This window comes from Lynx rufus, unplaced genomic scaffold, assembly GCF_022079265.1.
Source record: "Lynx rufus isolate CCGP_SWC_20201006 ecotype Redwood Valley unplaced genomic scaffold, mLynRuf1.p SCAF_20, whole genome shotgun sequence".
Taxonomy (NCBI): domain Eukaryota; kingdom Metazoa; phylum Chordata; class Mammalia; order Carnivora; family Felidae; genus Lynx; species Lynx rufus.
The window spans coordinates 24223693-24239086 of NW_025814835.1; the positions used below are offsets into that span (position 1 = coordinate 24223693).

Sequence of the window (15394 nt, forward strand, 5' to 3'; positions counted from 1 at the left end):
TCAGCAAAAGAGATAGAGGCTCCCTTACATCTACCCACCTACTGTGTTATGTCTCTAGCCTTGCACCTGCTATATATCATAAGCTATACTGACCACAGGTCTAACAGGAACTCCATGAACTATAGAGCCAGACAACCAAACTAATTAAGATACTCTCTAAAACAGCAAAGATGAATGCTGGCCTGAGAGGTTCTCATGGGAATTCATAAACTTTAGTTAATGAATGTTGACATTTTTTTATTCTCAGATGGCTATTTACTTTTGAATTATTGGCACTATTATACATATGAAACAGATTTTCTAGAAGTTATAGGTATTTTGATCAATGATCAATAAACTAGTTAATATGGGAATATGAGACAAATGCTTATGTTTAACAAGGGGGAAAAAAGCCTGGCACGGTGAAATATCACTAGAAAGAAATTCAAACTATAGGTTTACAAGCAGAAAACATAAAAAGGTTGTGCAGGCTTAGTTCAACTGCCTACAGCAGAAGTTATAGCCTAGTTTCTAAACAGAGGAAAGTCTAAGAATTGAAGTTCCTTTTTTTTTTTTTTAACATTTTATTTATTTTTGAGACAGAGAGAGACAGAGCGTGAGTGGGGGAAGGGCAGAGAGAGAGTGAGACACAGAATCCGAAGCAGGCTCCAGGCTCTGAGCTGTCAGCACAGAGCCCGAGGCGGGGCTCGAACCCACATACCGTGATATCCTGACCTGAGCTGAAGTCGGACACTCAACCGACTGAGCCACCCAGGTGCTCCTAAGAATTGAAGTTCCTTAAACTGAGGGCAACGGGAGAAAAACTCCAAAGAGCACAAAGGATTAAGTGCACAGGTATAAGTGATTATAAAATCTCAGGTGCAAATAATACAATCAAATAAAAAGAATGTTTTTGTGCTAACATTTAAGATGAACTACAAGGGGAGACGACTGGGTGGCTCAGTTGGTTGAGCACCTAACTCTTGATCTCCTTGATTTCGGCTCAGATCACGATCTGACGGTTCAGTTCATGAGATGGAACCCCGCGTTGGGCTTTGCGCTGACAGCACGGAGCCTGCTTAGGATTTTCTCTCCCTCTCTCTCTGCTCCTCCCCTGTTTGCACTCTCTCTCTCTCAAAATAAATAAACTTAAAAAAGAGAAAGATGAACTACAAGGGACAAATTTAGAGATAAGCTTCTTGTTTACCCACTGGTCTTGGGTAAGTGTCATACTGGTATACCAGCTTTACCTTAAATAATCTTATTTAAAAATTAACTTTGTAACTAGACTTATTGTGGAGATATTTTTATAACATATAAAAACATCAAATCATCATGATATACACCTGAAACTGATAGGATATTATATGTCAATTATACTTCAATTAAAAAAAAAAGTTTGCTTCGGAGCACCTGGGTGGCTCAGTCAGTTAAGTGTCCAACTTTGGCTCAGGTCATGATCTCACAGTTCATGAGTTCAAGCCCCGTGTCAGGCTCTGCGCTGACAGCTCAGAGCCTAGAACCTGCTTCAGATTCTGTGTCTCCCTCTCCCTCTCTGTTTAATAAACAGAATTTTTAAATAAACATTTTTTTTAAATAAAAAAAAAAGTTTGCTTCAATGGGGACTTAACCTCTCTGCATTTCTGGGTTGCATCATCTGGCCCCTTTGGTTGCTGTGCCAGAAATGAGATCCCATGCCCCACCACACAGCATCTCATCCAGGTCCCAGAGGAGGAGGAGAGGCCAGAAACTCAGGGTGACAACTGATCAGTCAGGCTCTGCAGCAGGTCTCAGTGAATGGTCACCTCCAGGTAGTGAAACCATGTAGTCCCAAACAGAAGAGGAAGGCTGGAGCAGCAGCTGAAACAGAACAAGCTGCCAAAGCCGCTAAAGAATCCAGAGAATCTTAGAAGGAGCTTAAGATGTGCCTGATCTGAGTATTTCATATCAGAGTTTCAAATACTGTTACTGACAGGGTGTTACAGGCTAAACGGTCTCTCCCACCCAAATTCATATGTTGAAGCTCTAAACCCCAGAACTCCATCAGAATGTGACTATATTTGGAGACAGAGCTTTAAAGAAGTTAATTAAGGGGGTGCCTGGGTGGTTCAGTGGGTTAAGCGTCCAACTCTTGATTTCAGCTCAGGTCATGATCTCACAGTTCGTGAGTTCGACCCCTGCGTCGGACTCTGCACTGACAGTGCAGAGCTTGCTTGGGATTCTCTGTCTCCCTCTCTCTCTTCCTCCCCCACTTGTTCTCTCTCTCTCAAAAAAAAAATAAATAAACTTAAAGAGGTTAATTAAGGTTAAAATAAATTTCTATTAAGCCAAAAAAATTAACATTTTTCTAGATTCATAATAGAAGTTAAAAGAAGAAACAACAGGGGCTACGTGGGTGACTCAGTTGGTTAAGCATCCAACTCTTGGTTTCGGCTCAGGTCAGGATCTCACCATTCGTGAGTTCCAGACCCACACTGGGCTCTGTGCGGACAGTGCGGAGCCTGGTTAGGATCCTCTCTCTCCCTCTCTATCCCTCCCCTGCTCACTCACGCTCCCTCTCTCAAAATAAATACACTTCTAAAAAATTAAAAAAAAAAAAAAAGAATCAACGAAGTCCTCTATGTGAATGTGACACCTGTTTTTTGTCTGCCAACTATCCTGCAATTGATTTTCCAAGGAGAATCTCCCCATCTGGGCAGGTGGGACGATCCCCAGGCTGACTAACCAGAGCCACCTCCTAGCCACATTAGTTGCTTCTAAGATGGGAAAGGACCCAAGTCAGATCAATGACACAGCTCCAGGACTTCTGTTGGAACTGCAAAGGGAAAAAAAATCTCTCTCTGCTGAGCCTGACACTGGAAGTAGTTATCCTCAACCTGACCCAAGACTTAAACTAACAGAAAGGAAAGCAAATACAAGACAATGAGTCCTGATGATACTGGCTGGTTGTGACCCACGATCTGGCACTCTGAGGCCAGCTCTATTTTCAGACCAAGCCAAGGAATTCCCCTTTTGACAAAAATTTGACTGATACATGTTTTCCAGTACATAATTGCTAAGCAAAAATTGACTTAACATTCATAGAAATAACAGCGATATAACACAAACCACATAAAAAGTGGAACCAATCATAATCCTGTCAACAATAGACAATTAATAACCTTAAAAATAGCAGTTGTCAAGGGGGGTCTGAGTGGTTCAGTCAGTTAAGCATCTGTCTCTTCATTTCGGCTCAGGTCATAATCTCATGGTTGTGGGATTGAGCCCCACATTGGGCTCTGCATTGCGAAGGGAGCCTGCTTGGGATTCTCTCTCTCCCTCTCTCTGCCCCTCCCCCACACTTGCTCTCTCTCCCTCCCTCTTTCAAAGTAAATAAATAAACATTAAAAAAAAACACAGCAGTTGTCAAACTGTCTGGTTTCAGGTCCCCTTATTTACATTCTTAATTACTAAGAATTCCAAACAGCTTTTGTTAATGTTTCTTTCATGTGCTAAAGCTAAAAAGTGTTTAAACAAGCATTTTATTAAATTAGTTTAAAATAATAAGCCCATATGTGTTAATATGTTGTATGAAAAATAACTATATTCCAAAACAAAAACATCAGTATTCAGAGTGACACTGTTTTCCATTTTTGCTAATTTCTTTAGTATCTAACTTAAGACAACTAGATTCTCATCTTTGCTTCTGCACTTTTTTATTTTATTTATTTTTTTAAGATTTTCTTTTTAAGTAATCTCTACATCCAATATAGAGCTCAAACGTACAAGAGTCGCACATTCCACCAACTGAGCCAGGCAGGTGCCCCTGCTTCTGCATTCAATCTGTTGTTTTGGTTAAAGAACATGAAGAAAATGTGCCTCTCACACACACATACTTGGAAAAGGGAAGAGTATTTTAATAGCATGTTAGATCATAATGATTATTCATCTTTTATTCAACACCAAAATGCACCAAATGGCAATCGTTAAAGGTTAGCTGCAATGTGGAATCTGAAACCATATCAACGAACTTCTTGGCTCTGTTTGGTGTATACTGGTGATATATTGGTGATATATCTTGTAACATCACGCATTGGTCACTAAAAAGTACTGGTTCGATGAATTATACACATCTTCCAAATGCTGGCACACTTCCTTACACAATATACATCTTTTAAAAATCACATTCCTTAATATCATCACCAATCTCATCAGAAAAATCTTTAAGTATTACACAGCTGGTGTAATGATCTGCCCATGGTGACAGACACAAGTTTTCAAATCTAATTTTCACCTGAAAGATCAGGATTTTATCATTGGCAACAGCTAATTATTCTCCTTGAGTGTCAGGCCCACTTCATTAATTTTCAAGGAAATACCTGACAAATATCCAAGTATGAGAAACTATAGTTCATCTCAGTCAGTTTTAAGTAAAAATAAAAGTGGTATTCCATTCAAAAAAAGTTAATTTACCTTGCAGCTCAACCACACAAGTACTGTTCCTAGAGATGAATCTTGTACGTGGATGTGCAGAAGTATTTTATGCACACTTCCACTGAATCACACAGAGTATTAAAAAGATATGCACTCCAGAGTAGAGATTTCAAAAATAAAACTTATTACTGCTTCACCAAGGCTTTTCTTAAGTGAAACGAGACTTTTTCAAACGTTTAAGATGTGTTTGGCTGTGAAGAACAAGTAAAGATTCATACAGTTTAATGCCACTGCCCTGATTCATGCTAAGGTACAAGCGGTGTGCCACCCACTTCTTCACCATCAGTGCAAATATCAACACAGAAATACAGCAAGTAACATATTTTATTATAAAAATAATTTTGATGGGGCGTCTGGGTGGCTCAGTCAGTTGGGCATCCAACTTCGGCTCAGGTCAGGATCTCATGGTTGAGTTTGAGCCCCACCTCAGGCTTTGTGCTGACAGTGCAGAGCCTCCTTCAGATTCTGTTTCCCTCTCTCTCTGCCCCTCCCCCACTTGTGTTCTCTCTCTCTCTCTCTCTCTCTCTCTCACTCAAAATTAAATATTAAAAATAATGACTTCATGAGCCCCCTAAAAGGAAAAGGCCACGGGGACCCCAGGATTTTGTGGACTACACTTTGAGAAACACAATTTTTATTTTTTTTTAATGTTTATTTATTTTGAGAGAGAGAGCAAGTGGGGGAGGACAGAGAGAGAACCCCAAGCAGGCTCCACGCCATCAGCCCAGAGCCCAATGTGGGGCTCGATCTCACAAACCATGAGATCATGACCTGAGCCGAAACCAAGAGTTGGATGCTCAACTGACTTGAGTCACCCAGGTGCCTTGGGAAACACTGTTCTAAAAACTGAATTTTAATAACTGATAACTGAAAAATACAATTCCTAAAACCTTTGACACAAAGGAAACTATCAACTCATGTAGCTTATTCTTTCAAAAGAGGTGTTTCAGAATCCCCTGCAGGTTAGCCCAGTCCTACTAACTATGTACCAGGAATGGAGCCCTACCTTTAAAAAGCACTCTAAGAGTTTGAGGTGCTGTCAGTTTCAGAAAGCACTGATCTAGCCTATGCTAGTCTACATACTTCACTTTACAAATTAGCAAAAAGACAGTGAAACAAATTGCAGTATCATGGATATATTCAACTGATAAAAAAGACTAACTGCACAGGGCACCAGGGTGGCTCGGTCAGTTAAGTGCCTGACTTTGGCTCAGGTCATGATCTCACGGTTTGTGAGTTGGAGCCCCATGTCAGGCTCTATGCTGATAGCTTGGAGCCTGCTTCAGATTCTATATCTCCCTCTCTCTGTGCCCCTCCCCTGTTCGCGCTCTCTCTCTAAAAAATAAACATTTAAGAAACTTTTAAAAAAGACTAACTGCACAAAAGTTACATCATTTTTCTTTAAAACTCGCTGCTTAATTTCAACATGTATACACACGAAATTCTTCCTTTAACTAATTTAGTGGGACATATCTATGACAGAGATGTACCTAGTGTGTTTGTGTACAATGATACCTGGTTTATCTTACCACATTAAGTACTACTTCCGGCCATCCTTTCACCAAATTACTGAATTGTTACAATGATTAGCATCTGTTGATATGCTCTAGAATTCACTAATGAATACCATTGATAAATATCCTTCATAAAGTTTTACATTTAGAAATATATTTTGCTCTTTTCATGCCTACTGTGGCCATGCTTGTGGTCCCAAGAAGCCTCTGAAGCATGTAGCAGCTCCAGAGCACAGGATGCTGGATTAACTGATTGGCATGTTTGCCCCTCATCCATCTACCAGTCCCCACAAACTGAGAGATCATCTCCTTCTCATTATTTCCCTAAAGATCAGACTAGGTATGCCCTAACAGGACGTGAAGTAAAGAAGATCTGTATGTAGTGCTTTATTAAGATTGATGACAAGGTCCACACTGATACAACCTACCCTGCTGGTTTTACGGATGTCATCAGCATTGACAAAACTGGGGAGAATTTCTGTCTCATTTATGACACCAAGGGTCACTTTGCTGTTCATCAGATTTCACCTAAGGAGGCCAAGTATAAGTTGTGCAAAATGAGAACGATCTTTATGGGGATAAAAGGAATGCCTCATCTGGTGACCCATGATGCTCTCACCATCTGCTATCCTGATCCCCTCAATCAAGGTGAATGACACTATTCAGAATGTTGGAGACTAGAAAGATTACTGATTTCATCAAGTTTGATACCGGTAATCTGTGTATGGTGACTGAAGGTTCTAACCTGGGAAGAACTGGGTCATGTGAAAGATGCCAATGGCAACAGCTTTGCCACCCAGCTCTCCAACATTTTTGTTAATCACAAAGGCAACAAAACATGGATTTCTCTTCCCCATGGAAAGGGTATCCACCTCACCATTGCTGAAGAGAGAGACAAGAGACTGGGGGCCAAAAGAGCAGTGGGTAAAATGGTCCGTAGGTGATGTGATTGGAAGTCTTTATACTTAAAGATCATATAGCATGAAAAAAAAAACCAGAAATACATTTTGACTTGAAAAGATTGAATTCATCAATATTAAAATATAGAAATCATCCCTTACTACAAAGAAACACAAATATTCAGTAGCAGTCCTTTAAAAAAAAACAAACATAAATGATATGCATTCTAAACATGCAAATTGGGATTTGACAGATTTTAAGTAAATTACTCCAGTGCATCAATGACTGCAAAATAAAGCTGGTACCATATTAAAGCAATAAGGATAAGCATACTAAAATATCCAAAGCCTATAAAATCAAGAGCTATTTTTTTAAAATATATAATACAGATTCCCATGCCTCCTCCACTCAATTCCCATTCTGAATCTGTGTGTGTGTTGGGATGGAGCATGGGAAGAGAGAAATAAAGCTCTTCCAGAGATGGAGATGCAACCACTCTTCAACTAGCACTTGGGAACTACTCCAGGTGATGTAAATGAACTGGACATGCCCTCCTTGGATGATATAAAAAAATGCCAACTGGTGGGGCCTGCTGAACAACTGTCTCCCAGTGTTTAAGTTAACTCCTGACAGCAAAAAGGTGCAGCTTGCCTTTCAGAACCAGTGAAGTGACTAGTTAACTGGTGCCTAGAAAATGTTATGGCTTCCAAGCAGATTAACCTTCCCCCCTTGAAGAACAAATTCCACTGGGAGTTTAGATGGTAATTTTGGCACCTACACAAAATCCTAAATCTCTAAAAGGAGCCCAAGTAAGTATTTTAGAGTACTTGGCCGGCCGGGGGGGGGGGGGGGGGGGAGGGGGGGGAGATCAACTCCCTATTCAGAATAGTGATGCTATACCAACTTCTTATCATGGGAAATACAAGTACCTAAAACTTGCTACCAGACACTTCAAATAAATTGAAAAACAAAGAGGAGAAAAGGGGAGAGAGCGACAAATGAAGAGACAAACACTGAAGCAAAACGAATGGGGCAATACCTTCAAGAGACCCATTAAATTAGATGTGAGATGATTACATAGTACACAGACACCTCATTGTATTAAAGAATGTAAAGCCAACACAAGTTGAAACAGTTCAAAAAATAAAGTTAGATGGAGTGTCTGGGTGGCTCAGTGGGTTGAGCATCTGACTTCAGCTCAGGTTGTGATCTCTCACAGTTCATGAGTTCGAGGCCCACATCAGGCTTGCTGCAGTCAGCCTATCAAGCACAGAGCCCACTTCAGATCCTCTGTTCCCCTCTCTCTACCCATCCCTCACTGGCACTCTGTCTCAAAAAATAAATTAAAAACATTTAAAAAAATTAAGTTAGAGGACTCTAACAGCTAAATCACCTCCAACTCTGATCTTGCTGCACCCCAGGCCAAATGAATCACAATTTCTGGAGGTAGGATCCAGCCACCAGTATTTTGTAAAGCTCCCCGAAAGATTTCAAAATGCAGCCAAAGTTGAGAACCACTGTCCTAAACCTTGGGAGTAAAAAAGCAATAAAAAGATGGATCCCATACAGTTACAAGTTTTCTAAAATGCAATTTTCATTTAACACAGTCTTTGAGCCTAAACGTATTTACAATTATCACCAACCTAAAAAAAAATTTTTTTAATGTTTATTTTTGAGAGAGAGAAAGAGAGACAGAGTGTGAGCAGGGGAGGGGAAGAGAGTGAAGGAGACACAGAATCGGAAGCAGTACCAGGCTCCAAGCTATCAGCCCAGGGCCTCACGTGGGGCTCAAACTCACGGACCGTGAGATCATGACCTGAGCCAAAGTCGGGAACTTAACCTACTGAACCACACAGGCACCCCCAATTATCACCAATTTTAAATTAAGATGTTATAATAGACACTTTTTTTTGAGAGAGAGAGAACAGAAGCCTGGGAGAGGGGAGAGGGGGAGAGGGAGAGAGGGGGAGGGAGAGAATCTCAAGTAGGCTCCACGCTCAGCATGGAGCCAGAGATGGGGTTTGATCCCACCACCCTGGGACCATGACCTGAGCCAAAATCAAGAGTCGGATGCTCAACTGACTGAGGCACCCAGGTACCCCAACAGGTACTCTTTATAATCGGTCTCTTGTAGCTAGCTATCTGACCTGTATCATTTGCAGTAGCAAATAATCAAGACTTAAATTACAAGATTCTGACCACCCATCATCTTAGCTTTACATAAGTACCACCCTAGTTTCTATCCACTTTCACGGTTAAAACAAATTTTCCTGGATGCCAAACATATCACATAATAGTGTCAAGGTGACACAACCTAAAATACCTTGTTCCTGAGAAACTGGAATTCGGCCACATTTTCCATCACCAAAATTACACATTTTAAAAATGAAACAAAAAATCCAAAAATACTAAATCTGACTCATTATCAAGCATATGTTTTGTTATGTTATGATGCAAACAGTATCATACTGAAAGTTATTCAAATGAATATCTAGACATATTTGTCAACTGTTTCTCTTTTTAAAGCAACTGAATCTTCATCAACTGTTGAGTAAAAAGCCCTAAATTTGATAATTTAACAAAATTAAATTCTGTGTTATGCTGATCTAAGTCCTTTAACTTTCACTGAGTGTAGAAAATAATGAAATCAATGAAACTTAGTCATATTAGTTTTACACATGATTAAACATCACCTCAGAGTCATGTTTATTTTTTTAAATGTTTATTCATTTTTGAGAGAGAAAGAGAGCGCGAGCAGGGAAGGGGCAGAAAGAGAGGGAGGCACAGAATCCAAAGCGTGCTCCAGGCTCTGAGCTGACAGCACAGAGACCGACGCAGGGCTCAAACTCATGAACTGTGAGATCGTGACCTGAGCCGAAGTCAGAAGCTTAACCAACTGAGCTACCTAGGTGCCCCCACAGTCATCTTTAATCACTTAAGCAAAACAAAAATTCCTGCCTAACTACACAATCTTCTAGAAAAAAAGGAAATCAAAACATGTACAAGGAGCACTGAAATGCCAACATAAGATGTTTAAAGAACCATTCACCCTTAAAATCACTGAATGAAAAATGAAAAAAAAGTTAGGCATGAGCTAGAGGAGGCCAAAATAGAACTGAAGTAAGTTTAAACATAAAAAAAATAATAATATATGTTCTCGCCAAAGTAGGTAAAATCTTAGACAAGACTAAATATGCATTTTAAATGTAATGAACGAGGCAGATCCTGTGGGGTTAACTGCCCTAGTAGGGGCCTCAGCAATTCACAGCTCAATTAGAATAGTGGCTAATGATGTTACTATAACACCAGCTCAATCAGAAAAAACAGCTTCCAAGCCAGAGAGGCGGTGTGTGACTGGGCAGCATAAATTAGTTTAATACTTGCTCTTAATTTGGGGGGTTGGGGGGCAGATCTAAAGAGGAATGCAGAAAAAATAATTCACATACAAATAAAGAAATAGCTCAACTAAAATGCAGCTTTAAAAAGTGAAGCATAGGTTTTTGAAATAAGAATTGCTGCTTCATAGTATAAGCAGAATTGTTTCAAACAACAAAGCCATCAGAAAAGGCCAAAGATCCATATAAAATGTATACAAAAATTTCAAATTCACCTTCTCAGCCCAAATTTTCATTAAATCTGAAATTGATTTGCAGTTTTTTTCTAAGCTCAAGATTTACAATGAAGGCACTTAGCTATACAGAAAAATTCCTATTAGGTACTCCCACCTCGAAAATCAGAAAATTAAGGTGTAATACCTCTTTAAAGCAACCTCACCCCAAAAACCTGGAAAGCAAAGAAAAAGCCACTTCTATTAATAGACTCACAAAATGTATCAATTTTCTCTAGAAAGGCTTTTAGTTTTAATTCCAACAACTGAAACTTACATAATTCATTAGCACCTTTATAACTAAAGATTCTGCAAATCTTAAATGCTTAGCCTACCTGTATTACTTTGTTCAGTAACAAACCCATTTAAGAAAACAAAACCATAAAAAAATGAACTTAGAAAGCATTAACAGGATATCATATTTTAAAACGTTAATGATATCAATCATTTACAACTTGAAATGTCATGTACTAAGCATATCAGAACTTTCCAAAAGAGAAAATAAGAAATAAGTCCTTAGCAGAAAAAGAAGTTACACATTGGAACTTCCTATGCTATATTTCAACTGAAATACAGTCTCAGTGCAACAAGGCAAAGGCAGTTAATGAAATCCACAATAAAATTTATTCCACTGCAATATTCTAAATCTAATTACTTTATGAAAGTATGCATTTCTTTATTTTCTATAAGACTACATAGTTTCTTCCAACAAAAAATACTGAACCTACTTTTTAAAACCCACATTATTAAACTGCTATTGATGCTAAAAAGATGTAAGTCTGGCAAAAGTCAAAGGTTGTTAACAAAATTAGCCAAGATTACATGCCTTTAGAAAATCAACTCAGACTAATTAAAATGATTCCACATCATCTTATATTTGTAATTCCGGAAAAACGAGCGGTTTCACCTTAAACTAGAGTGCAAAAACGAAAGGCATGAGGAAACCAAATTCAAAACAAATTAATTAAAAATATACTCATTAAAATTTTTACCAGTATTTTCGGGGAGGGGGGGGATAGCTATCAATCATCAACAGAGTTTTAAAAACCTCTCTGCACCCTCAAAGAAATCTTTCCAGTTAACCAAACACACCCATTTCTTTGAAAATCTTGCCGGAGAGATTATAACAGCAGTTTGGGGCTGTGATGGAGCCACCGCCCTACATCGTATACCAATTTCACGCTCAGTACACGTAATCCTAGCAATAAAATAAACTACGTCCTTTATTTTTTGTTAGAGGAGTGGAAGGTGGGGGTGGTCAGTTAGGTGCCGAGAATGTTTCCCGCATACCGCCATCACCCACAATACTCAAAAAGTAAGTAAACAAATCAAAGCCAGAAACATAAACTGGAATGACACAACCAGGAAGGGAAAGTGAAGGACAAAGAGAAAACAAAAATTTGCTTAAGAAAAGAAATGAAGACAAGCCATTTACAACTTTCATTTATACCTGAGGCGACACGCTCCGGCCAACCCAGCGCACTCGGCTGGGGCGGACAGCGAAACTACTCAAGAACAACAAAGAGAAGCGGCGGCCGCAGCAGGAGTCCCGGTCCGAGTTTAACTTGATTCTGCCACAATCCGCAAGGGGAGTTCGGGGCCGCAGGACCCAGCCCGTAGCCCGAGTGACGCGAGGCCCCGCGGCCCCTGCGCAGGGGCCGCCGGCCCGGCCCGTCAGGGGGCCGCGCTCGCTCTCCCGGCGCACCCGCCGGCCTCCTGCTTGCTCCCGGCCGCTGCCGGGAGCCCGCCCCGGGGCGGGGAAGCCGCGGGCGGGCGGGGTGCGCGGGCCCGGCCGGGGGAAGGGGAGGGGACATGGCGCGTTACCTGGGCTCGGGCGATGGCGAGGAGTGTCCACTCTCCCGCCGCGACTCGTCCGCGGGAGCGCCGAGCCCGTCGCTCCCCTGGCGGCCCGGAGCGCTCCTCGGCCCCGGCCCCGCCGCGTCCGAGCCAGGCCGCCCCTCCTCGGCGCCGCGCCGCTGCCCGCGCGGGCCGCCTAGAGCTCCCGGGCCGCCCCGCGACCGGGGGCCTCTCTCGCGGGGCGCCCGGCTCCCCTCACCCGCTCCCGCCCCCTGGGCGGCCGTGGAGTCGCGGGGAGGGCGGGAAGGGCCTCCCGAGGAGAGCGGGCGGGCGCGAACGCGGGCTCCGCCACCCGAGCCGCTCCGTTACCGCAGCGGCGACGACGACCAGGGCCGTGTTGTTGCTGCCAACTTGTCGAAAGGACACTGAGCATGCGCGCACGGAGACCACATCCGGGTAATTTCAGGGTTTGGCCCTTTTTCCCCCTGCAGCTTTCCTTTCTCCCTGCTGCCCCCGCCTCCCGCCCGGAGTGACGGGAGGGTCGCTCTGCGCAGGCGCTCACGAGGCGGCACCAGTCGGCAAGCTGCCCGGAGTGCCGGTCTGGGCTCCGGGCCTGGCGGAGGGCGCTGCCCCAGAGAGGCTGCTTGCAGTGTGTTCATCAGGGAAATTGGCATCCCTTTACAGAAAAGTACGCAAGCAGCGCTGGAGAGCTCGGAGTAGAGTGGGCGTCCAGTAAGTGTTTGTAAACAGCGATGAGCCGGGCCTTGTTTTTTGAGGACCTGCGGCCACAAAAATTAGGCTTGGACAGCCAGCTCCGGGGAGAAGATGGTTGTAGCGGTTTACGTTGGGAAGAAACAGGCGATGACCGCACCTTCCTTCCCTTTCCACCAGCCCTGGGTTACTAGATCCAAAGGTGTTTAAACTTGCCAAATCCCTTTTTGGGCTGAAGAGATGCACAGGAGAGTCAAGGAATCACACATTTGAGAGTCTGGCCAGGTGTTATGAAAAGTGAGTGGAAGAATCTAGGTGAAACCTCAGAGTTGGAAGGGACCTTCCAGGACCTACAACACACCTGTTAACTAGGTTACCTGTTGGGTAGAGAAAGGCATAAACTCTGCTTTTGAATTAATACTTATTTGAAAGCTTTCCAAGATACATGCGTTTATTTTATATTTTAAAAGTTTCGGAAAACACATACTAATTACATATTTTTTTAATTTTTATTTTACTTTTCTACCACCTAGGAAATACCTCCATTGGGAGTCCCACGGGAACTAATTATTGGGAAGTTCTAAAGTCATTTCTTAAGTCTCGTTGCCCTCCTACCTTTCACACAGTGTCCTACCTCCTATCCCCATGCTGTCCTACCCACCATCATGTCCTGGGCTCTTACCTCTTCTACCAGAAAGCCTCTACAACTGTCATGTTCACTGGTGTTCCCTACTCCTAGGGTGCAGGAAGACTTTCCAAGACTAGTTTTAAGGGAATTCATTTACACATCTTCCACTGCTATATGTGCTATTTAATAAAAATTGCTCAGCTTGAGAAATCACCTGAGGACAGAGTGTCCCCTTTCAAAACTGTCCTTCTCCCACCGGACAGAAAAAAAGTAAAACTCTCACCCATTACTTAAGGTGCATCAGCTCAAGATGTAAAAACCTCCAGGGCAATTCAAAGGGACAATTCAGAAATGGGTGTCTGTGATGTGGAAGTGAATGGCCCAAATGAATGGGTTATAAATTCTTTTGCAAGTCAGGTGGTTTCCAATTCTTGCTGCCAACAAAATTGAAGGAAGCTCTAACTCGGTGATTTGGTAAAAGATCAATATGTGATTCCTAGGCACTATACCTCAGAAGGAGTTAAAAAGTAACATTGATATAACTAAACCTCTTCCTTTGCCATTCGTATTTGTTATTTATCACTGTATGACAATATAACCACAAATTTAGCAGCTTAAAACAACACACATTTATTAGTTCACAGTTTCCGTGGGTCAAGAGTTTAGGCATGGCTTAGCTGGGTCCTCTGTAAGATCCCAAATGAAGGTTGGATGGGAAAGTATGCACTTCCAAACTGTCGCTGGCAGCATTCAGTTCCCTGCAGGCTGCACAGGACTGAAGGCCTTAGTCCCTTGCTCACTGTCAGCTGGAGGTCCCTTCAGTTTTTTGTCAATATAGCAGCTTGCTTCTTCAAAGACAGCAAGGGGGAGATTCTCAGTGTAAGACACTGGTAACAGACGTATGTAACAATCACGTATGCATAATTGCATATATCCTGTCACCTTTGCCATACTCTATTTTTTTAATGCTTATTTATTTTTGAGAGAGAGAGACAGTGAGAGCAGGCAAGGGGCAGAGAGAGGGGGAGACACAGAATCTGAAGCAGGCTCCAGGCTCTGAGCTGTCAGCACAGAGCCCGACACGGGGCTTGAACTCAAGAATATAGAGATCATGACCTGAGCTGAACTCAGAGGCTTAACCGACTGAGCCACCCAGGTGCCTCTGCCATACTCTATTGACCAGAAGCAACTCACAAGCCCTGCCCTTACTCAAAAGAAGGAGACCACATAGGAAGACAGGGATCATGTGGGGCCGTATTAGAATCCACTACACCGTCTATTTATTTATGCAAATAATAATCCTATAACCCCAACCTCCTCAGAATTTGTCTTCAAGTTCTCTTCACTTCCTTGCTTAAGGGAAACCTGACTTTCCCCTGGGACAGTGCTTTCCCTTCCCCCTTTGAAAGTAGTGGTAACTGTGTTTTCAATCCTAAGTCTCTTAGACTGTGCCTGGAAGCCGGGTAGGTGTCCTCCCTGCTCCTCAACAGACCATCCCCCTCTCTTCCTACTAACCTGCAGCTTTAAATCTTCCTATCCCGTACCCCTCATCGTTGCTCTCATTCCCCTTCATTTTGTCACCATTTGCTCTGTCAGTCACTCCAATACCACTTCTGTCTTTTTTTTTATTTTTTTTAACATTTATTTATTTTTGAGACAGAGAGAGACAGAGCATGAACGGGGGAGGGTCAGAGAGAGGGAGACACAGAATCTGAAACAGGCTCCAGGCTCTGAGCTGTCAGCACAGAGCCCGATGCGGGGCTCGAACTCACGGAGTGCGAGATT

The 15394-nt window shown here is 42.4% G+C and overlaps 1 protein-coding gene and 1 pseudogene across 4 annotated transcripts in view; one reads left to right on the plus strand and one right to left on the minus strand.

Annotated features, from left to right (window-relative positions):
• SMAD4 (SMAD family member 4) overlaps positions 1-12414 on the minus strand; it is a 62382-nt gene extending 49968 nt beyond the window's left edge. Inside the window, exon 1 of one of the 4 annotated variants that reach the window (XM_047086159.1) lies at positions 12298-12412. The gene's annotated coding sequence lies outside the window, so the exon portion shown is untranslated. Of the gene's footprint in view, positions 1-11923; positions 12014-12297 lie in introns of those variants that run through there. The other 3 variants (XM_047086160.1, XM_047086161.1, XM_047086162.1) reach the window with 3 other exon arrangements.
• LOC124517033 (40S ribosomal protein S4, X isoform-like) lies at positions 4634-6910 on the plus strand (annotated as a pseudogene).
• Positions 12415-15394: the final 2980 nt, after the last annotated feature.